The sequence below is a fragment of the Hyla sarda genome, chromosome 8 (genome assembly GCF_029499605.1).
Source record: "Hyla sarda isolate aHylSar1 chromosome 8, aHylSar1.hap1, whole genome shotgun sequence".
NCBI classification, from domain to species: domain Eukaryota; kingdom Metazoa; phylum Chordata; class Amphibia; order Anura; family Hylidae; genus Hyla; species Hyla sarda.
In genome coordinates this window covers 188,393,822-188,418,821 of record NC_079196.1, presented here as the reverse complement: position 1 = coordinate 188,418,821, position 25,000 = coordinate 188,393,822, and the positions used below count along the sequence as shown (strand labels likewise).

Sequence of the window (25,000 nt, the reverse complement as noted above, 5' to 3'; positions counted from 1 at the left end):
TGGGCAACTGGGCAAGTTTTCCTCTGCACAGGTTTTGATAAATCTCCCCCTTAAAGAGTACCTGTCACTAAATAAACTTTTCTAAACTAACTCAGGCTATGTTCCCTAATTACACCTAACACCCCCCCTGCCCTTAAAAATTTTTTTTAAGAGCTTTAAAAAGCTCTGTATCTTACCTCTTCTCTTGCACACATTATGTGAGCTCCCGGCAGGAAGGTGTGGGCGTGCCCCAACAGGCGCTACGTCGCTGAAGCCTGCTGGGGGGACTGCTTCTGCCCTCACTTTGCCGAGGAGGAGCAGCACAATAAAAAACTGCAGGGTTCACTAGACCGGCCAGGAGAAGGTGAGACCGCTCTGTCATTCTCGTTGCCTCCAGCCGCACAGCCCAACCGTCTGCTCACAGTGCCCACAGCTGTGAACAGATAGCAGGGGTCACAGCTGCAGGGACAGCAGCGTAGCTGACAGCCGCAGTGGAATGCAGGGCTGACAGCTTTGTGGCTGAAGGCAGCGAGGATGACAGATATTCATTTATTTTTTGTCTTTGCAAGTGAGGCAGCATTGCGTAGGGGGGTGCGAGTGACCCAGCGGAGCTGTGTGACTGAAGGCTGCAGTCCCAGCGCTCGCAGGCAGGGAGCTGCACTGTGCTCGTCTCGTGTCCCGGCTGCAGTTTGAGATTTTGTACTCATGCCAGGCCAGCATGAGTCTGAAATCTATGTGGCCGGGACATATAGGGAGACCCCTAGTGGTGACTTTTTCAAACAGTAAATACAGATAGAAATGACATTTTTTTAAATTACATTCAGTTATGAAGTTGTTTGCCATACATTAATACACCATATATAAAATGTTTTTTTTTATTTTTTTTTATTTTTTTATTACAGGTACTCTTAAATATATCCATACCACCCACACCAGGAGCAACATGGGGGTGTTTGTACCAGAAACTACATATAGGCTTTGCTAATATTTCATTCATTACAAAAGCCACAATGTGCTGCCAGATCCATCACATGGTGGGTACTAGTGGCATTCAACAGACCTCTTTGACCTCTTTTGGCTATTTTTGCCATCAAATATGACCAAGTTTCTTCATAGGACAAAGTGTATCCCTGGTGATAACTTTACATCATAGTTTTTATGTCAACTGGTGCCAGAAAGTTAAACAGATTTCTAAATTACTTCTATTTAAAAATCTTAATCCTTCCAGTACTTATCAGCTGCTGTATACTACAGAGGAAGTTGTGTAGTTCTTTCCAGTCTGACCACAGTGCTCTCTGCTGCCACCTCTGTCCATTTTAGGAACTGTCCTGAGCAGAAACAAATGCCCATAGCAATGCTCTCCTGATCCGGTCAGTTCCGGACATGGACAGAAGTGGCAGCAGAGAACACTGTGGTCAGACTGGAAGGAACAGCTTAACTTCCTCTGTAGCATACAGTAGCTGATAAGTACTGGAAGGATTAGGACTTTTTTAATAGAAGTAATTTACTAATCTGTTTAACTTTCTGGCACCAGTTGTTATAAGAAGAAAAATGTTTTTACTCCTTTAAAATGGCTTAAAAAAACAAAAACAATACCTTGAACTTACATTTACAGTTTGCATAACTATGGCCTTAGAATTAAACTAGATGTACACTCTTAAGCATTTACCCATTGAGTTCAATAGAATTCAGTAGTGGGGGAAAAAATGATGTAAATGGCTGTTTTTGGAGGTGTATACTGTAAATAAAACTATAAGTGAACATAGCCGAAAGGGGTATAGGAACATAGAAAACTTCAGCACTAAGTGCCACATATTTCCAGGGACTGGAGCTAGATGCTGTATGATGACTGACCCCTGATTAATTTAGTCCTTAAAGGTTTAATAAGTAATAATTAATTTCAATTACTTATTTCTTATTAAAAAAAAATAACATACAAATTAATTTCCTAATTTTCTTTTCCTCCTAGTCGTTCATTTATTATATGAAAATATTAATTTTCTGAGCTCTAAAATGAAATGGTCTAGGCTGTTTTATTGTCAAGGCTTTTATATGTTTTTTGTTCATTACATCTACTGTATGTATAATATCATGCAGCATGCTCCTGCACAATAGTTCTTATTTTTTTCATTTTTCAGTACTGGCCCTTAGTTTATTGGGGGATCAATTCAGCCGGGTTTATTTGGGTGATGTGCAGGTTATTTAGAGAATATATTCTTTGCAGAAGACCACATGATTCAACAGCAAACTCACTGGACCGTGTTAACGTGAAAAACCTTTTATAATGGAACCTGATCCCTCAGCACCCCGTGGCTCTGATTACAGAGGTAAAAAAAAAAAGCCAAAACACACCGAAAGTCTTCAGAATGAAAAGTCAGATTTTGTAAACACATTTCAGCAAATGTGTCTGGGAGATTGTTGTTGTGATTAGGCCTTGACTGCAAATGCAAAAATAAGAGCAAAAAGTTCTAAATATAACAAAAATGCTTTGCTATAAAGGCTTAGAGTGAATTTTAAAATTTTCCAACACAGTTCCTTTTTATGACACAGCACAGACATAAGAGTTAAACAATAAAAATGTTATCCATGGGTACATTTATCTTACAGAAAAAAAATACTTAGAAAAAGGTTTACTTTACTTTGAATTCGGCAAATCTGTCTGATTTGTTTATGATTCTAGGGCTCCGGTTAAAAACTTCAGTACATAGATAAGATGGGATCAGGCCATTCACTATAGGTTATAGTTACATTTCCCACCTCCTTGCACAGTCACCTCTGAACAAGTCACAGAGCATGCCTACAAAACTCTCCCACAGAAGTCAATGAGCCCCTTTCAGTGTATTAGTTCCCATGACTATGTAGCTGTAGTAAAGCATCTCTCTAAATACTGCAAACAGTAGAAAATAGGAGCTCAGCATTGCCATATACACTTACTGGCTACTTTATTTGGTATACCTTGGAGTACGGTGAGCGACCAAATGTCAATCATAGTTGGTTATAATAGGGTACATAATGAAAAAAAAAAGGAAATTATATATATATATATATATATATATATATATATATGTATGTGTATATATATATATATATATATATATATATATACACACACACACACACACACACACATTAACATAGGTAGGACAATAAAGTATAAACAAATGTACCTCTAAATAAATCATACAGTGATTAACCCCCTCCCCCCCAGTAGGCAGGTAGTACCCCCAGATTAATCTCCTTCCCCCCAGTTGGCAAGTAGTACCCCCAGATTAACCCTCTCCCACCAGTAGGCAGGGAGTACCCCCAGATTAACTTTCTCCCCCTAGCAGGAAGGTAGTACCCCCAGATTGACCCCCTCCCCCAGTAGTCAAGTAGTACCCCTAGATTAGACCCTCCAGCTGGTACCTCTGCTGCAGAGAGGCTCTGCAGTTGCCAGGAATTCAGGGCAGAACCTTCCCCAGTCCCCAGATAAGTTCTTGCACAGCTACGCGCGGACCGGTAATGATGTTCGTGCACGTCACGCTCTTAGAATACCTAGGGCCGGCATCAGGACATAGTAACGCCTGCCCTTGAATTCTGGGAGCGTGACGTGAGCGAACGTCAATACGAGGCTGCCGCGCGTAGCTGTACGGAACTTAACTGGGGGCGGGGACATCCTGAGTTCCCGGCAACTACAGGTAAGCCGGGCACACACAATAGGAGTCGGAGGCCGAGTGGTTTTAGTCTCTGCCTCCCGCTCCAGGCTCTGGCACTGCTGGCCTGGCCGTCCGACAGGGCGAGCTGCCAAACTGGGATAGGGGCAGGAGGACGGCCTGGCACAACAAGCACCTGCTCTGCTCGGGGCCCCAAGCAATTGCTTGGTTTGCCTGTCCTTTAGTGATGGGCCTACATATTTCCTATGACCTTAATAAGGCATTACCCTCCCCACAACTGCCACTCAGTGGAATATTTTTTCTTTTGTAGACCATTCTCTATAAACCCAAAGATAGTTGTGCGTGAAATTCCAAGTAGATCAGCAGTTTGTAAAATACTCAGACCATCCTGTCCGGCACCAACAATCGTGTCACAGTCAAAGTCACTTAAATCCCCTTTCTTCCTCATTCTGATGCTCAGTTTGAACTTCAGCAGCAACTTGACCACTTCTATATGCCTAAATGCCTTGAGTTGCTGTCATGTGATCGGCTGATTAGCTATTTGTGTTAACAAGCAATTAAACAGGTGAACCTAATGAAATAAACAGTGAGTGTGGTTGCCCTATAATAATAATCAAAAAGGGAAATAAAAATGTACGATCAGACAATATAAATAATAAATAACAGTATCTGGTGATACATTCCCTCTAATAATGCACACTATCGGTAATAATAGTAGAACATTATTCCTATTGTGTCTGTCCAAAACTATATGTACTGTATTATAATCTGCTGTTTTGTTGTTATTATTTGTTACTATATTTTGAATCTGATATACATCAATGTAGTTTTTTTTTTGTTGTTTTTTTTTTATCTATCTATGTTCTTGGCTGACTTTACTCTGCAGAGTTTTACGACATTTTCATTTTGCCTGGTATGATTTTGCTCAACAATATTTATTACAAATTTGGGAATCATTGTGGACATATGCAATAGATAACATTGCCACAGCTAATGATGGGAACATATGGATTACTTAATATTTTCCAACTAAATGAGCTCAATCTGCTTCCTTAAAAAAACTGAAAACTGTTTAACCATGTTCTGTGTTCAGTTTCATTAACCAAGAAATGTCCCAATTACATAATGCCTGCTGTTTACACATCCCGTTTTATGCCTGTTTCAGGCTTTCCAGTAGTCACGTTCAATCAGCTCAAAGGAAGCTTTCACATAAAAGACCAAAAAAAATCTAGTCGTAATTAGAATACAAATAGAATGTATAGGACAGAAAGCAAATGCAGGAAATGCACATTGCATTTTTGTTTTAAACCTATTATAGTGCAAATGAGTACCCCACAGCCAATTAATGTGGTTCACTTACCTAGGCACACTAGTATGATGTCCTGGGATACTGTCTAGTCTAAGTTCACAAGTTTTATAAGTGTGCTTACTTTGGCACCAAAACTCTGCCCCCAAAAAGTAGCACACTTTTACTGGAGCCACTCTTTCTTACCACTAAGCCACAACCCCTTGTTGAGTATAGCACAAAAGTGTCTAAAAAAATATTTCAAACACATTGAAAAGGGGGTTTAAGTCAGTGTTATGGTGCAAATTGCACCAGATCTCTAGCGTAATCAGTTGTACTTATTTCCCTACAATTATGGTTGTTCTTAGGGTATCATCACATATATTTAGTATTCCAGCTCAGTTACCTACTGGTGCAGTACAAAAGCGCTTAAGGGAAACTGATGATCAAACAGATTTGCCCGGTATCTTATTCATGGTTGCCCCTGACTTTGTGTAATGCCTCAACGGTCGTGGACCTGCTGCAACATTTACCTAAGTGTACCCCTGGTCTTCACCCTTTATTCCTTTCCAAGATGCGGAAGCTGAACTTCAGCTGCAGGGGAAGCACCAGGTCACTGCCGCAAGAGTAGTCGAGGTTAAGTGCTAGCAGGCCAGAACGCCCCAGTGCCAAGCACTGGGTTTACAGGCAGAAGGGGCAATCTGACATTGTAGATGGTATTAGTGCAGCAACTAGAGTCTGATGCAGCAGAGCTTAGTGGCTCAGGAGCTGCCAGGTGATGTTACACTAGCTTGGAATTTTGAGGTGTGGTCAACAATCCGGCTCATACACTGGAGGGCAACGAAGTGCAGGAGGATCAGGCAGAGATCAAGTCATGAGATTTAAGCTTAGGTTAAGAGCACAGGAACACAGGATACTGGAAGTTCTGGAACCTATATTGTATATAACTATAATGTTGCTCAGGCACCAGAGAATAGGTGAAGTTGGGTTATATAGGTGGTACCTGGCAGGAATTGGAGGAGGGCAAGAGTCAGGGATGTGCAAGAACCCTTAAATCAATAGTACGTACATGCACACTTCCCCCTATTGAAACTGTTGCCATTTGCCAAAGTGCAGTGGAGGCTGTCTACCATCAGTGTTACACTTCACTGGCATCACTTTCCATCTTCTGTCTCCTACATTAACTGATCATGACACATTTTTCTGACCACATATGCCATGCAACTTGTATTGGTACATGTTCTTTATAGTATCCTGTAGCACATTTACCAGAGATGTTGCAGTTGGGCCTGCAGATCTTGCATATTTATAGGTTGCTGAAACTAACTCACCATAAATGCTCAATTTGGTCTGACTCTGCGACTGGAGGAGAAATTCCTGTGAAACCCTCGCTGTGTATTGCTAACATTATCTGACTGAAATATGAGCACTTGAAGCCCTGCCATGACAGGTAACACATGTGGCCTCAGAATGTCCTGCACATATTGCGGATCCTTTAGTGCCCCTCGTATCACGACTATGGGTGAACAACAGTCATATGCGATGGCTCCCCAGATGATCACACCTGTAGTTGGGGCAATGTGCCGCTCCACAGTCTAGGCAGGATTAAAGCACTCACTACCAGAATGGTGGGCAAGTAAACTGTTGAAGGCTTCTTGGCAGATCAAACAATCCTCAATCCTATCTACTATTGGTCTGCTTGGGCCCTCCGGAGCATCTTTGTCATGTGTGTGCCAGGGCCATCTTTAATTTTGATTGGACCCTGGGCAAGCAATCCCCCCCCCCCCCCCACACACACACACACACACACACAATAGCACAGTCAATCTCACTACCTCATCCCCACCTACCCCCGACAAAAAACAAACACGCACAGATCTTAGACCCACATTATGAATTCCCTACTTTAGGTAGGCAGCATCGTTTCCCCACATTCGGTAGACAGCAAAGTTCCCTCACATTATGTATGCAGCAGTGTTCCCTCACATTAGGTAGACAGCATAGTTCCCTCACATTAGGTATGCAGCAGTGCTCCCCAACATTAGGTAGACAGCAGTGTTCCCACACATTAGGTAGACAGCATTGTTCCCCACATTAGGTAGACAGCATAGTTTCCCCACATTAGGTAGACAGCATAGTTCCCCCACATTAGGTAGACAGCAGTGTTCCTCCACATTAGGTAGACAGCATAGTTCCCCCACATTAGGTAGACAGCATAGTTCCCCCACATTAGGTAGACAGCAGTGTTCCCCCACATTAGGTAGACAGCATAGTTTCCCCACATTAGGTAGACAGCATAGTTTCCCCACATTAGGTAGACAGCAGTGTTCCTCCACATTAGGTAGACAGCATATTTCCCTCACATTAGGTATGCAGCAGTGTTCCCTCACATTAGGTAGACAGCATAGTTCCCTCACATTAGGTATGCAGCAGTGTTCCCCCACATTAGGTAGACAGCATAGTACCCCCACATTTGGTGGACAGCATAGTTCCTTCACATTAGGTATGCAGCAGTGTTCAACCACATTAGGTAGACAGTATAGTTTCCCCACATTAGGTAGACAGCACAATACCCCCACATTAGGTAGACAGCATAGTTCCTTCACATTAGGTATGCAGCAGTGTCCACGCACATTAGGTAGACAGCATAGTTTCCCCACATTAGGTAGACAGCATAGTACCCCCACATTAGGTAGACAGCATAGTTTCCCCACATTAGGTAGACAGCATAGTTCCCTCACATTAGGTATGCAGCAGTGTTCACCCACATCAGGTAGAAAGCATAGTTTCCCCACATAAGTTTAGACAGCACACTACCCCCCCCCCTCCTGCATGACCGACCGACTAACACACACTAGCAGACATACACTTACAGACACACACTACAGACATACACTTACAGACACACACTACAGACAGATACACTTACAGACACAAAAGGGGCAGCTGGGACTGACGTGTGACGTCTCTGACGTCCTCCTGTGCGGGAAAGTCACTTGCGTGATGTGCCCCATCAGTCCCGGCCGCAGGTTCACTGTTTTAAGGGCTAGCTGCTTTAAAGTGGGGCTAGAGAACAAGCTACTTTGGGCCCCCAGGAATGTCAGGGCCCAGGACAGCTGCCCCTTTTGCCCACATTAATGAAGGCACTGGTGTGTGCCTGTGTGTAATCACTGCTCCCAACACTTAGACGACTTAGATGGCAGGCAATTTGTTGATGTTGAATGATGGCCCCTCTCAAAGTCTGTCAACTAGGCAAAATCCCTTCGACTGCAATATAGAAGCATGTCAAGCTGTCAACAATCTCTCACCAAGAGGTATCCTACTCAAGAGTAGCCTCTGAGAGCCATTTTATAGGGCAAGCACCTTTACGCCCTCTATTGGCAAGACTCAGTATCTAATCAGATCACACCTGTAATCATTTACCTATCTGTAGCAATCCAACATTTATATCTGGGAGCATAAGGTATTCTTTATTATTATTTTTTTTTATTATGGTGTCACTTATTACTATTAATACAATCACCTATATTATACGTTTTAGAAATATTAATGAAGCTTTGCATAGAAAAATCCTATAGCTTTGCATATAAAATATTTAGCAATAATAATACAGTTTAATTCCACAATAAATAGTATATCAAATATACAGGCAAGCACTCCAGCTCTGCCATTACCCAGAAATTAGAATATCTGCATTAATATGTATTTTTTTCTTTTTGTTTGTTTGTATTGAAGCATCTAGTCAGTTTATGTTCACAATACTATTAAGAGGATCCCCTCCAGTGATACTTTCTGCACAGATACCTAAATAAATGTTGGAAGTAGATTGTTCCCTAAATTATACAAGAGTTTATATTTTAGGTTTGCTTTAGCACATTGAAAGCCTGGGGAAATCTGCCGGATTTTGTGGTAAAATGATTGACTTAATTGTCCATGAAAACTTTCCCCAACTACAGGTGTACTCAATTAACATCTCATTATAGGGAAACCTCTCGAACTTGCAATAAGCCATCAGCTTTGTATAGTGTAAATGGAGGATATAATTGATAGCCAGAGCCAGGCAGGGTTAAGTGCTTTTAATAACATTTACTCTCTTGAGAAAGTTCACCTTGCGCCATCCATAGGTAAAAAGGAGAAAAAGAAAAATAATAATAATAATAATTATAACAGAAACATTTTTTTTTAGTTTTGCTGAATATATTTGTTTGACTTGTTTCCACAACTCATTTAAATAAAATATACAGCTGGTAGCCTCTCGATTACCTGAAAATCTCCGTGAAATTACCTTAAACATTCTAGTCAGTCTCTGGGTTGTATAGATTTCTATAATTTGTATTAGTTAAAGGGGTACTCCGCTGCTTACACATCTTATCCCCTATCCAAAGGACAGGGGATAGGATGCCTGATCGCGGGAGTCCCGCAGCTGGGGACTCCCGGGATCATGCACGCGGCACCCCGTTTGTAATCAGTGCCCGGAGCGTGTTCGCTCTGGGTCTGATTACCGGCGACCGCAGGGCTGGCGGCGTGTGATGTCACACCTCCGCCCCCCTGTGACGTCATGCTCCTCCCCTCAATGCAAGCCTACCGGAGGGGGCGTGAGAGCTATCACGCCCCCTCCCGTAAGCTTGCATTGAGGGGCGGAGTGTGAGGTCACACGGGGTAGAGGCGTGACATCACACGCCACCAGCCCTGCGGTCGACCGTAATCAGACCCGGAGCGCACATGCTCCGGGGACTGATTACAAACGGGGTGCCGCGTTCATTATCCCGGGTGTCCCCAGCTGCGGGACTCCCGCGATCAGGCATCTTATCCCCTATCCTTTGGATAGGGGATAAGATGTGTAAGCACCGGAGTACCCCTTTAAAGTCCATGTACACCCTTTACACAATGTTAAAGGGGTATTCCAGGAAATTTTTTATTTGACTATGCTACAGGGGCTGTAAAGTTAGTGTAGTTCATAATATAGTGTCTGTACCTGTGTGTGTGATGGTTTTCTCACAATTCTTCTGTGGTTTTCACTTCAATTTTTATTTTTATCAGCATACAAAATTACTGTTGTCTCAGATTTTTCCCAGCTTGCAATGCGGCCGGGACCTGACTCCCTAGTCAGCTGATGACAGGGAGCCTGTCTGCTTCAACGGGTGGAGGGATCGCTTGGTGGGAGAGAGATCAATCTGAAACTAATGCAACAGCTGTAGGCACCCTGATTGAAAACCACTGGTCTTTTGAATGGAAGCAGCTCATTTATGTTTCAATGGGTGGGGTGGCTGATGTGTGGGAGGGAGGAAAATGGAATTATAGGATTTGTAGTCAAAAAAAGAAAAGTCAAACAGGAAATACTAGTTCACAAAAAGCTAACCACAGTGTTATGGTAATCTCACAACATAGCCATTTAGCCCCAAGACAAGCGCAGATCCTTCCTAAGCATGTCCATTACATGTCCAAGCATGTCCATTACATTACACGTACGTACTAAAATCACCTTATGGTGGACAACTCCTTTAATGTATCTAAAACAGTGGAGCAAGTTTGTTAATAGTTTTGATTGAAATTGCTTTGGGCCTACAGCTCAATGTGTCTCTATAGCAACAGACTACAAACAAACCCTAGTGTAGTCTGGTCTTTTGATTTCTTTATTTATTTCATAACGTTTAGAAAAATTACTGTAGAAGGGGGTATAACAGCCATATAAGATAACATAGGGTTTGTTTGGGGGATTTGATTCAGAACAAGTTGTTCCTAATTTTACAAAAAAATATATATATATGGTTTTAAATCACAATTTTTACTCTGGGTGAATTTAGTTGCTGAGTTGTCAGGCATGTGCTGTATGCCTTGCAGCTCAGCTTCTAAATTGTTCAGTGTAAATTCTTACGATCTCCCTGCTCCTGTCTGTGGCCAAAAAACTGTAAAGGAAAACCCTGATCTGGACCAGGCTACAGATAGGAACAAGGAGTGGGAGAGTATATTTACAACAACACTTTTCACATAGAGGAACAGGGACTCCTATCATATTGACAGGAGTCCCTGCTCATCTTTAGTAAGTAGTAATGAGTTATACACTGCTAAACATTCTTACATTATTTAAAGTGGAAACTATGCATTTACATTAGCTGGGTCAAGCACCCTGCACCCAACCAATACAGTGAATGCCTCATGCTCAGTACATATTTCCATCTATGGCACCCTAGTACAAGATGCCATGAAAACTATGTAAAGAGCAGGAGCTCCTTTCATTTTGACAGTAGTCCCTGTTCTTTTACAGTAAGAAGCAATGCAGTAGTCAAAAGTAGACTACATTTGGTATATTGGACCCTATGGCTACAATACAATGATAGCTGTTGCATGGGATGCCTCTATAGTATAACTCCTCACAAAAGTGTTACATTTTGAATTGTTTTTTTAATCCAGTTTTCTCTCCTTTTAATTTACTCCATATAATGTTTCACAAAACATGATTCGTAAACCGCGAGCTCCTGAGATAACTCATTTATCTGTATCTAGTATCTGGTTATTTGTTTTCTGCAGCAAATGTATATTAATCTTAATAATCTACCGTCCGACAGGAAAAAAAAAATGAGAGAAGGAATTAAATATGGAGGAATTTTAATCTTCTAATTAAATTGACAGAGAAACGCATCTGCATAACAGAATTGAAAAGCTGGAGGTCATACGCTTTAATAAAGTAGAGACGAGCTTGATGATGAGTATCATCTAACTAAGTGACAGGTCTTCCCAAGGTAATTACAAGGCGTGGTTACTGGTATCGGAATGAATGGAGCACTTCGACACCTGCAGAGCTGGGGACTCTCGAAATCTTCACTTATTCCGTGTGAGATCTCTGTCTTGGCATAAGACGTGACTGCAAACAATTAAGCAATTTAACCACAATGAATCTAATTATTCTAGTTGAAATAAATGTCCCTGATCTTGGAAGTCCCTTATACTTAGCCGAAACAGGTTGAAATGAAAAATGTTCCTTCTTTTCGACGTTGTCAGTTTATCAGCATTATCCGGCTAATGAATAGTCTTCTACCTTTATCTGGCTCTCATTCTGGAACTGAATGCTGAAGTTACTGCAGTGAATAGAGGGTTTCTGCACAGCTGGAAGCCATTTTGTAAGCAATAGTTATATTGAAATAATATATACTGAAATATTACAACAGCCAAGGAGATGGGAAGATTGAGTTAGTGTTCTATGCACAAGCACAATTTTGGAAGTCTCTCTGAAATATTAATTACCGTATTTTTTGCCGTATAAGACGCACTTCTTCTTCCCCAAAACTGGGGGGGGAAAGTTGGTGCATCTTATAAGGTGAATTCACACCTATCGCGGCGGTCCCTGCGGCCATCAACGGCCGGGACCCGCGGCTAATACAGGAAATCACTGATCGCGGTGATGCCCTGTATTAATCCTTCAGATGTGGCGATCAAAGCTGACCGCCGCGTTTGAAGCGAAAATAACACTAACCCGGCGGTTCAGTCGGGCTGTTCGGGACCATCACGGTGAAATTGTGGTGTCCCGAACAGCTTACAGGACACCAGGAGGGACCTTACCTGCCTCCTCGGTGTCTGCTCCGTGCCAGGATCCCCTGCATGGCTGGCGCTCCCCTTCGTCGTCATCACGTCGCGCATGCCCTCCCGTCATCCAATAGGAGCGGCGTGCGTAGCGACGTAATGGCGGCGACGGAGAGCGAGGATACCGGGCAGCAGAGATGTTCCGGAGCGACGGGGACACCCCGGGGACGCGGTGACAGCGATGGAGGGCGACATCCAGGGCAGCGGTGACGAGCGGTGACGGATCCGGAGCGGCGGGGACACGTGAGTATTACCTCCTATACCAGTGGTCTTCAACCTGCGGACCTCCAGATGTTGCCAAACTACAACTCCCAGCATGCCCGGACAGCCAACGGCTGTCTGGGCATGCTGGGAGTTGTAGTTTTGCAACATCTGAAGGTTCGCAGGTTGAAGATCACTGTCCTATACTTTACATTGTATTTGGTTCAGAATCTTTATTTTCTAGATTTTTATCCTATAAAATGAGGTGCGTCTTATATGACGAAAAATATGGTAATTTAAAAAAATAAATAAAACAACTAAATGCCATACAAATGTGCATCTAAATATTATTGACTTTAGTTGACAAAATCTGAAACCTTTTTATGATTGATTTTGAGCAAGCAAATGCAGGACCATGGATTCCCCTCAAAGACAAGAGTCCCTGTTCCGGTACACTGAGCAGAGCATCGGGCCCAGTGAATGTGTGTAGCCACCCGCATGAATACAGAGATGCTGCTTACTGCATTGCTGCTGGGTTGGACATTCTGAATGTACCCAGCTCAGTAAGTGTTAACTAAGTTGTGAGCCATATTTTGACAAGTGTCCCTGCTCCTGGTTCCTTTCAGATTTTGGGAGATTTCCTAATCTCTACTTCCAATGAGTAGCTCTTTTAGTGATTTCCTATGCTGTTTTAAATTAAGTGATGACAGAAGCAATCTGGAATAGATAATTATTGTGCATTATTCACTCTGTGGGGGAGATTTATCAAAACCTGTCCATAGGAAAAGTTGCTGAGTTGCCCATAGTAACCAATCAAATTGCTTCTTTCATTTTTCAGAGGCCTTTTCAAAAATTAAAGAAGTGATCTGATTGGTTGCTATGGGCAACTCTACAAACTTTTCCTTTGGGCAGATTTTGATAAATCTCCCCCTATGAGCTTTTATGTCCCAACAAGTTGTCAATCCTGAATATTTAGATGTCACAATAACCGCAATTACCAATAACAGGGCCAGCTCTGTCAAGAAAAAAATGTGATGGCTTGATGTGTTGGAGAGAATTGGACCAAATATTGCGGGCATAATTTCCAGGGATTTTTTTTACCATCTCTGTTTATTATTTTTTTTTTTTTTTTACAAAAAGAATTCAGAATTGGGGGGGGACCACCCATTTAAAGGGAAAGTAGATTTATTTATTTTATGTATTTATTTATTTAATTATTTGTAGAATTACAGTTTTGTTGCTGTTCCATTGCAATTTTGCAATAGTTTTCCCAAATTTCAAAAATGTTAATTTGCAACATTACAAATTAATCCATGGACTAAGCTCATTGTATCAAAAATGTATAATCACACAGGTTTAGGCTTCTTTCATACTACCCTCATGTTCCTGCATTTTGACAGCTGTTTTCTGCTGAAAGAGGTCATGAAAAAATAGACAAAATAACTGAACATAACGGATGATAAAAGATGACAGACGGGCATGTTCCATCCATTATCAACTGTTATTTAATCCGTTATAGTCCTTTATTTTATGTCCGTCTTTTTACTTCCATGTTCTGAGCATGCGCAGTACAAATAACGAGTCATAATGGACATTAAAATAATGGGCACTAATGGATGTCAATTGTGAACATCCGTCACCCATAGACTTCAATGTTAAAATTTGAATGGCCCTTATGACGGGACAAAAATTAGTGCATGCACTGTCTTTTGTGCCATCAAAAATAATGACCGTTAGTCATAACGGGCCATAACTGGTGCTGCAGGATGGTCAACAAATCCCATTGACTCTTATGCTGTACTAAAGCAACCATTTCATACTTTGAGAATAAAAATTGAAAATGGTCAACTCACCTCTGTGATGTAAAAGCAACTAACTAGCAATACAAAAAGAAAAAAAAGAAGGTAGACTGGTCCATATAAAACTTTTTCTAAAACTTTTTTTTATTTTTTATTAAAGGGGTTATCCACCATAAGGTGATTTTAGTACATACCTGCCAGACAGTAATGGACATGCTTAGGAAGGATCTGCACATGTCTAGGGGGTAAATTGCTATGTTGTGAGATTACCATAACACTTTGGCTAGCTTTTTGTGTTTCCTTCTTTGCCCCAGTATGGAATCCTGTAATGTCCCAGTATGGGATGTTGCCGTACTGTACTTCTGCCCTGTCAGGCAGAGTCCCTGCGTGCACTTGGGGTTCTCCTGCAGCAAACCCTATAGTATTTACAGGTTACAGTATGTGTAGTCATGTATTATAAGTGTAATATACCTTTAAGTCTTTGTACCACATGATTGTATTGTTACCCAGAGAACCCCAGTGACCAGGTGACCTCCCAAATGACCTATGGGCTCCTTGCACAGCCCCCCTATATTACAAGGGGTGGAGCTGCAATCTCTCTCTTCTCTTACACCTCATGTGTTGCTGAGTTCAAGTCCAGTCAAATGTTCCAGTGCCTGTGTCCAGCCATTACCGCAGCCACCAGTCGGTCCTGAGTAAGTCAATTCATCTCAATTGTTTGTCACCATCTCAAGTCAAGTCAAGTCATCTATAGTCACTGTGGCCTGCATTATAGTCTGTCAAGTAACTGCAAGTCCCAGCAAGCCTACGAGGTCCTCCTGTGTCACTGGCCACCTCTCTGGGATATTGGCTGAACTGCATAGACTGTATCATCTGTCTTATCTCAGTAAAGCTACCGTTACCCTTAATCTGGCTTTTGACTCTGCGCCTGCCTAACCTAGGATTAGCGGTACTACCTTACACTAACTTTACAGCCCCTGTAGCATAGTCAAATACAAAAAATTCCTGGAATTCCCCTTTAAATCTTGATAAAATCCTCAAAATGTCAGTAGTACAGCAATAGACTTACAAGTTTATGACCTTTACGGTTTTTACTCTTTTGTGCTGAGTAATGACCCTTCAGGTCAGAATCACATAAACCAAGTGTGTTTGCTGTACTACTCATATGCTGCTCTGATGCTTTTAGCCAGATTCAATAAAGAAGTTTTAGAAGTTATATATGTCAGTCTGTTTTTGTTTTTCAAACCATCTTAGACTGGCTGTAAGTTTTAAGAAAAATGGATGGAGTGTAAGCTCACAAGATTTGCAAAATGTGATTTGATGCCACAAGAGATAAGCAATCTGCATGTAATATTTAGATATTTTTCTTACTTTTTGTTAAAGGGGTCGTTCAGATATTAAAAATGTATCCCCTATCCAATAAGAGATTGAGGACAGGACACCACTGCGGCCGGTGATAGGCTGAGCGGGCCGCCATTGCCAAGACGAGAAGGCTTCATAGGTGGGGGCCAGAGCACTCAGCAGAAGATTTGCACCTTGTTATGGAAATTGCGGGGGGAGTTCCAGTGGTTGGATCCTTGGGCTCCCCAACCCCCACCTTCCTGGCCAGGTTCAAGGGACGACATATTCAGCTAATTACCGGTTCCAGCCAGACATCACTGGATGGGTTATTGGCCAAGTGTGCCATCACTTGCACTCGTCTGAGAAGGTGGTGGCTTGAGCACAGTATGGGTAAGTAGACAGGGCCCCATAAAGGAGATTGCAGGGGAGGGGGTCCTGTGAATAGGAGATAAGTATCTGATAAGTTAAGCTCTTGATAATGCACATGACCCTGGTACCTGTACTATCTTCAAGTTGTCAATCCCTGCTGGTTTGAATATGCTTTGGTTCTTCTCCCAAACTCCACCAATTCCCTACAGATAAGTCTATACTTCCAGGAGGGATTTTAAAGCTGAAGCCTGCATAATTCTTTAGATCCTGCTCCAAGACTAGATTGCGCTATTGAATTCTGGAAAACACAGGATCCTGATTTATAACACTAACATTTAGGCTATGTTTACACAATGGAATGTCTGCATGGAGAATCCCTCCAAGAGACATGAAAGGAGGGGACGTAGTGTGACATTATGTCTCCGGCCACCGAAGCCCAGCATTCTAAACATACTGTTTAGAATGCCAGGTGTGGCACGACTGCTGCACAGAGATTGCGGGGTTCCTATTGGTGGGACCCTTGTGATCAGACATCTTGTCCCCTATCCTTTGGATAGGGGACAAGAAGTCTGTGGGCAGAGTACTGCTTTAAGATATTAACTCCAAGACCCACCATTCACAGTTCTCCACAACCAAATATAGATCATCATAAGTTTCTGTGCTAATCTAAGATCGGCGTTGTGCAATGTCAAAGATGGGGGGCTTGTGGCCATACTGTGGATGTTAACTATGCAGAATACCAAACAGTAAACAGCAAGGACATGGAGATTAATGAAGGAAAATGGAGCCTGGCATTGATAATTCCCTTCCCATCCTCCCAGTAATTTTAAGTGTTGGGTTTTCAGCATGTCTTTAAAAAGCACATACCTTACAGAATCAAATCAACATCATATTCGTCCTAGTATTCTATACTTCTAGGTAACATTTTGTGGCTTTTAGATATAAGAGTCGGTATGCAAATTCTTGCGAGAATATAATTAGTAATTAGTTCGCAGGCTCTATAAAATCACTAGTATTTATAAGGCTTGCAAAATGAATTAGCATATGCAAGAAATAAACATATGCAAATGTAATTCCCTGTGAGCAGCAACCCAAGTAAACAAAAAGGAACCAATTCAGCATCTGTAAAACAAAGTTATACTGATGTATCGTGGGTTATAATCTGGGGTAATTCCTAATGAGTCGACCTCATAATCGTATTGCAGCTTCAAATACTACCTGCGTCTACAGCAGCAATGCCAGGAATCTACCAAGTCCCATTGAAAGGACACGATTCATCAGACTTTAAAGGGGTATTCTGCCCACAGACATCTTATCCACTATCCAACAGATAGGGGATACAATGTCTTATTCATGACCCCCCGCGATCTCCGCATGTTTAGAACACTGGGTTTGGGTGGCCGGAGACATGATGTCACTCCACGCCCCCCCTTGTGATGTCACGCCACCCCCCCTCTATTCATGTCTATAGGAGGGGGCGTGATGGTCGCCACGGCCCCTTCTATAGCCATGAATAGAGGGGGCATGGATAGAGGATAAGATGTCTGTGGGTGGAATATCCCTTTAAGGAATACTCCTTTATGCCTAATGTAGAACCTGAGGGGTGGTGCTTGTGCAATATCTTGGTGCCTGTTCTGCTGCTGAAGTAAACAGTTGTCATGTGGTAGAAGATTTGTCACAGTGTGTCCACTATGGGTACTATGGGTTCTATGTACATCGGTTTATATACTCTCTGCTGCCACCACTGTTTGATTGCATGTATGCGTTTAAACGGTAGGTCGTAACTCCTCATCACACAGGCTTTTCTTAGGAGCTGCTACTGAAAACCCTGTGGAATAAGTCCATTAGTCCTGCCCTCTCACCCCAAAGGGCAAGAACAAGCCAGTACGTGTGATCGCGGGAGGCCCACCAGTCAGACCCTCTGCAATTAGACACTTTTCCCCTATCCTGTGTATAGGAGATAAGTTTAGATATCATTATCCTCGATAATAGATGGTATGAATGGGCCAGCTAGTACTTTTTGTTCTCCAGCAAAAATACAGAGCAAAAGTTGTCCACCTATAAGGGCAACTCAAGTGCAAAATTTTGTTCCGATCGAACGATATCTTCACTACAAGCTACATGTTTTACATAGGAAATGTGCCTTAAATTGTGCAGAAAATTGTTCCTATGCAGCTCCTCCTCCATTTGATGATGTAGAGTGTTGATGTAGTGTATCAAGTGACCCAGACCCAGAGAAAAAAGTTGAAAAATAGCCACCCTAGTTCTTACTTTTGCAAGTTTATGACCCTGGGCACTCGTAGGGGTGTAGTGTTTGGGTTCAGGTGTGGAATGCCCATAATGTTGGTGCAAATAATGGCAGCCAGGCAATCTTTCAGACATAAAACAATACAGCTTCTTTACCGAGGAGGTTTTCTGCGCAAACATACAGTCTTTGTAAGCAGAGTAAAGGCAGTTCACAATACAACTTTTCTGTTTGCGTATGAGAGCAGGTATTGGTCCTCTCGGTAGCTATATACAGGTTGTAAATCTATAGGGTCGATGTAACTAAATTCTCTTCTTTCCATGGTAGTAGACAACTTAGTGAGACTTAAAGGGGTACTCCAGTGGAAAACAATTTCTTTTTAAATCAACTGGTGCCAGAAAGGTATAGATTTTTAAATTACTTCTATATAAAAATCTTAACCCTTCCAGTACTTATCAGCTGCTGTATTCTCCACAGGAAGTTGTATTACTTTCTGGAGTTCTTTTCAGTCTGACCATAGTGCTCTCTGCTGACACCTCTGTCTGTATCAGGAACTAACCAGAGAAGTAGAGTTTTTTTATGGGGATTTGCTTGTACTCTGGGAAGTTCCCGAAATAGACAGAGGTGTCAGCAGAGAGCACTGTGGTCAGACTGAATAGAATTCCAGAAAGAATTACAACTTCCTCTGGAGCATACAGCAGCTGATAAGTACTGGAAGGCTTAATATTTTTAAATAGAAGTAATTTGCAAATCTGTTTAACTTTGTGGCAACATTTGATTAAAAAAAATGTTTTCCACTGGAGTACCCCTTTAAGATAGTTATTGTGCTACAATGCCCTATTGTTTGTTAGATTGGTTAGCTTTATGGAGTGAAAAATCACATGGCACTGCCTCCTGCCAGAGGCCCACTAGTAGCCCAGTAGTAGCAGAAGGGCACTTGTTCCCTTTATCTCTTCTGGCACTTTAGATTATATTCTCATACTCTCTATCGGAGGTGAATTACATACTTTAGAGCTCTCTCTATCATGGACTGGAAGCACTTTACACAATGCCATGAGGATTCACCGTGAAAGACCCAAGCTGACTAAACTTATACTTTACTTGAATTTTAACAGGCAGTGGCAGGCCTAACTAATTCTGTGCAGCAGCAGTGTTGACAGAGATAATCTCACTCTCCTTTCGCCAAAGCCAGGTTACACTGGAACACTTGACTTTAATGAGCTAAGAGCATGGAAAGAGAGAGATCAAAGCCCCTCCCCATATTATATAGGGGGGCTGTGCAAGGAGCCCATAGGTCACTTGGGAGGTCACCTGGTATCAGGGGTTCTCTGAGTAATGAACATGTGATACAAACATGTGCCTAACAATTAAAGGTACAATGCTCTTAATGTACAAAACCTATACGTACTGTGTGAGATGCTGCAGGGGAGCCCTGGGGACATGCAGGGACTCTGCCTGACAGGACAGGAGGACAGTATGGAGCCACATTCCATGCTGGGACATTACACATGCTTGTAGGGATTCGGAATGGGAGATACAAGTAGGCTTGTGCCAAACTTCTCTGGTAGTTTATCTCCTTCATCTACCAAGAGCATTGCTCATTCTGAAAGACACGGCATGTTCATGCATTTAACTGAAAACGTATAATACTTATTTTTCTCTGTGGTGGCGGTGCAGAGAAAGTTAGCACTCCAGGGAAATAAACGTATCCCCTATGCAAAGTATAGGGGATAAGATGTATGATCGTAGGGGTCCCGCTGCTGGTACCCCCGCAATATCTGTGCAGCACCTGGCTTCATTTAGAAAGGTTGGTGCGGGCGTCGGGGATTGTGACGTCACGGCCATGCCCCTCGTGACGTCACACCATGCCCCTTCAATGCAAGTCTATGGGAGGGGGCATGGTGGCTGCCACGCCCCCTCCCATAAACTTACATTGAGGGGACATGGCATGACATTGTAAGAGGTGCGACCATAACGTCACGACCCCCCACTGCCTGCTCCAAGCGTTCGGAACAAAATGTTCCGAATGCCGGGGCAGCGGAGTACCCTTTTATCCTTACTTTCCAGCTGTTTCTCTCCTGAGCGCTCTGGCCCCCACCTTCAGAGATGTGCTCATGTGACCAATCACCTTGCCTCAGCTGGGGCCGTCAATCCTCCATCTCTGAAGGGTGGGGCCTAAGCACTCAGAGGACTGATGAGTAGAGCGGGAAGAGTCAAGCCAAACAGTGTCTGTGTCCAGAGCATTGGAGGCCTCAAGCGCAGCCCCCAATTGTCTGTCATCTCAATTGTCTGTCATCTCAATTGTCTGTCACCATCTCAAGTCAAGTCATCCATAGTCAGCACGGCCTGCATTATAGTCTGTCAAGTCACTGCAAGTCCCAGCAAGCTTGTGAGGTCCTCCTGTGTCACTGACCACCTCTCTGGGATATTGGCTGAACTGTATAGACTGTACCATCTGTCTTACCTTAGTAAAGCTACCGTTACCCTTAACCTGGCCTTGGACTCTTTATTGCGCCTGCCTGACCTAGGATTAGCGGTACTACCTTCGGGTGGTTATAAGGCCAAACCACACCCTGGCATCACGACAAGAAGGGGTTAATACCATATACCCCTGGGGCCATAATATCTGCCCCCTTACACCTCGCATCCCACCCCATGGTGCACCACACATGCCCGAGTGTCGGTGGACTCTTGGTAGATGAAGGAGACTACCTACCATAGGATTGAGTTTGACTCCAGCTGACTTGCATCTCCCATTCAGAACACCTACAAGCATGCCTGAGTGTCAGTGGTCTGCGAGAGATAGCTGATAGACAAATGAGCATTTGGCAGACAGCGTTATAATATGTATGGCCAGCTGTACTCATGCCAAAAATCTGGTTGCTCTCATTGTGCACACACTGCACAGATCATCAGTAACATCTGATAGGTTATTTGTGAATAAGGAATAGACCTAGTGCCAACTGATGGACTCCAAAGTCAGTGAGTAAATGTGTTGTCTTCTGATTGTACTTTTGGGCCCGTAATTGTTGAAGAGCTGTTGTCTCCAAACTGTGGCCCTTCAGATGTCTCAAAACTAAAACTGATGAATATATTGTCTTCTCTTTGTACTTTGGGGCCAGGAGCGTAGCTATAGAGGTAGTCTCACCGGGTGCCTAAGGGGGTCCCAAAGCACATCTGCCCCATTAGAGACCAGTAATATAATTGGCATATGGGGCCCTGTTGCAGATTTTGCATTGGGGCGCAGATGTTGCAAACCTAGAAAACTGAGAAATGTGTCGTCTTCTGCCTGTACTTTGGAGCCCATACGTAATTGTGGAAGAGCTGTGGTCTCCAAACTGGCCCATAATTGTTGAAGGGCTGTGGTTTTTAAACCGTGTTGTCTTCTGCTTGTACTTTGGGGCCCATGATTGTTGAAGAGCTGCGGTCTGTTGCACTCCAGATGTTGTTGAACTACAACTGATAAATGTGTTGTCTTCTGTTTGTTCTTTGGGGCCCATCATTGTTGAAAGGTTGTGGTCTCCAAACTGTATTGTCTTCTGGTTATACTTGATTGTTTAAGGTAGTACTCCACCCCTAAACATCTTATCCCCTAAGATGTCTGATCCGGGGGGGCGGGGGGGTTTGCGGACTCTAGGATCCCCCTCGATCTTTGGGCCAGCACTGCGGATGTACTGAACTCGGAAGGTTGGGGCTTTCGTGTTCGTGATGCCAAGCCATGCCCCCATTCATGTCTATGGGAGGGGGCGTGATGGCTACTACAGAGCCTTCATGCTCCCCTCTAGACATGAATGGAGGGGGAGTGACGGTGGCCGTCACCATCATCTGGCATGTAGCAGAGTTTACTCCGTGTATCAGATAACTGGGTGATTGCCGGACCCCCGCGATTAGACATCTTATCCTCTATTCTTTGGATAGGGGATAAGATGTTTATGGGCTGAGTAACCCTTTAAAGAGCTGTGGTTTCCAAACTATGGCCCTCAAGATGTTGCAAAAGTACAACTCCTAACATGCCCGGACAGCCGTTGGCTGTCCGGGCATGTTGGGAGTAGTAGTTTTGCAACATCTGGAGGACTACAGTTTGAAGGCCACCATTGTAGAGCCTTTCCTTACCAGTGGGTCCTCCGATTCTAATTTCCAGCCTCCTTTGTTTTTAAATCACAGCAGCATATGCTAACAACCAGTAGCCGCCCAACATTTGCATGCCCCGTTGCCATCAATAACAACTACGAAACTTTAGGAATCCAAGGAATGTATGGACGTGAAGCCTGCAGATATGATAAATATTCCGCTGAAAGGGAACATATGGCAAATGGTGATCTATCCCTCGCATCATGCCGAGATTAGAGAAAACCAATAAAACCCTCTGTATAATTTGTTTCTTATACTGTATTAATTAAAGAAGATTTATGCTGCAGGTCTGGTTTTGATCACAGAGAAGGCAGCAGAAAGACCTCATTCCGTATGCAGTTTTGCAAATTCCTACAATAATCAATCTCCCGGCTTTTTTGTTTATTGCCTTGTGCGTGAAAGATCTTTTCTGGGGTAACATATATCCCCGTTCCTTTGAAAAAAAAAAAAAAAAAGCTTAAAAATGCATTTAAAGCTCCCGATTGCTAAAATATTTTTGTTGACGCTTTTACTTCTGTTTTTGTTTGTACGTATTAAAATTAGTGTTGAGCGGCATAGGCCATATTCAAATTCGCGAATATTCGCAAATATATGGATGAATATTCGTCATATTCGCGAATATTCGCATAATCGTAATATTCTGATTTTATTTTTCGCATATGCGGTAAGCGACAATTCGCATATGCGAAAATTAGCATAAACATAATTTCGCACATGCGAAAATTCGCACATCAGTCTCACACAGTAGTATTAGAGCCTTCTTACACCACATAAGCTGGAAGCAGAGAGGGATGATCACTGTCATGTGTACTGTGAAAAAAAAAAAAAAAAAAAAGAATATTCATAAATACGAATATATAGCGCTATATTCGCGAATATTCACGAATTCGCGAATATGCGATATTCGCGAATAAAATTCGAATTGCGAATATTCGCGAGCAACACTAATTAAAATATCCATGCATTTAGATTCAATGGGACTAGAGATGAGCGAACTTACAGTAAATTCGATTCGTCACAAACTTCTCGGCTCGGCAGTTGATGACTTTTCCTGCATAAATTAGTTCAGCTTTCAGGTGCTCCCGTGGGCTGGAAAAGGTGGATACAGTCCTAGGAGACTCTTTCCTAGGACTGTATCCATCTTTTCCAGCCCACCGGAGCACCGGAAAGCTGAACCAATTTATGCAGGAAAAGTCAGCAACCGCCGAGCCGAGAAGTTCGTGACGAATCGAATTTACTGTAAGTTCGCTTATCTCTAAATGTGACAATAAAATGTTCTCTCATTAAAGGGGTACTCTGGTGGGAAAGAAATGTTTTAAATCAACGGGTGCCAGAAAGTTATATGGATTTGTAAATTACTTCTATTTAAAAATCTTAAAGGGGTTCTCCACATTTCAATATTCCAATACACCTCCATATTCCGCTCATGCAGTTTACTGGAGTGCCGGCCCAGAGATCGCAGGGGTCCCAGCGGCTAGACCCCCCATGATCAGACATCTTATACCTCATCCTTTAAATAGGGCATAAGATATCTAGGGGCGGAGTATCCCTTTAAGCCTTCCAGTACTTATCTGCTGCTGTATGCTTCAGAGGAAGTTGAGTAGTTCTTTCTAGTCTGACCACAGTGCTCTCTAGATGGAAAACCCCATAGAAAACCTCTCCTGCTCTGGACAGTTCCTGACACGGACAGAGGTGTCAGCAGAGAGCACTGTGATCAGACTGGAAAGAACTACACAACTTCCTCTGTACTATACTGCAGCTGATAAGTACTGGAAGGATTAATATTTTTAAATAGAATTCATTTACAAATCTGTTTAACTTATTGGCACCAGTTGATTTGAAAATATTTTTTTCTTTCCACAGGGGTTCCCCTTTAAGCTCGACCTCAAGTATTTATGGAAAGTTACAACGCAGAGCACAAAGGAGATGGACATCCTCAAGGTCATTTTGATGGTTGTCTTGCCTTTATCTCCTTTACTCCTGGACTAGACTTATCTTGCATTGAATCTGTAATTAGAAATACTGTAAATACTGTATTTCCTGCTTAGGTTTAGAAAGCTAAATAACATTACACTTTCCAGCTGACTTGGCCATAAACAGGATGATGGCTGAGATAGTGATTCATTTACCTGGTATGTAGGGTCCGTGTCCACATCATCATTGGTGAATCCATTCACACAAGGGATTGCAACAATGTCATTTTTTTCACATTATTGTCTTTTTTCCTCCTCTCTCTCTTTCTTTCTATAAAAGTGCTACCATATTTACCAGCTTAGAAGAGTAATCTCGTATGTTTCTCTTCAGTATCCAATGAAATATCATGCTATGCATTTAATGTACAGTGGTCCCTCAACATACGATGATATTCCGTTCCAAATGGACCATCGTTTGTTGAAACCATCGTATGTTGAGTGATCCG

General features: G+C 42.6%; 1 long non-coding RNA gene across 1 annotated transcript; it reads left to right on the top strand.

Moving 5' to 3' along the window:
* Positions 1-209: 209 nt before the first annotated feature.
* On the top strand, positions 210-24,674 carry LOC130284560 (uncharacterized). Its single transcript, XR_008847073.1, has 4 exons — positions 210-343; positions 882-1,013; positions 2,204-2,306; positions 24,445-24,674. It is a non-coding gene; the product is annotated as an uncharacterized LOC130284560 (long non-coding RNA).
* Positions 24,675-25,000: the final 326 nt, after the last annotated feature.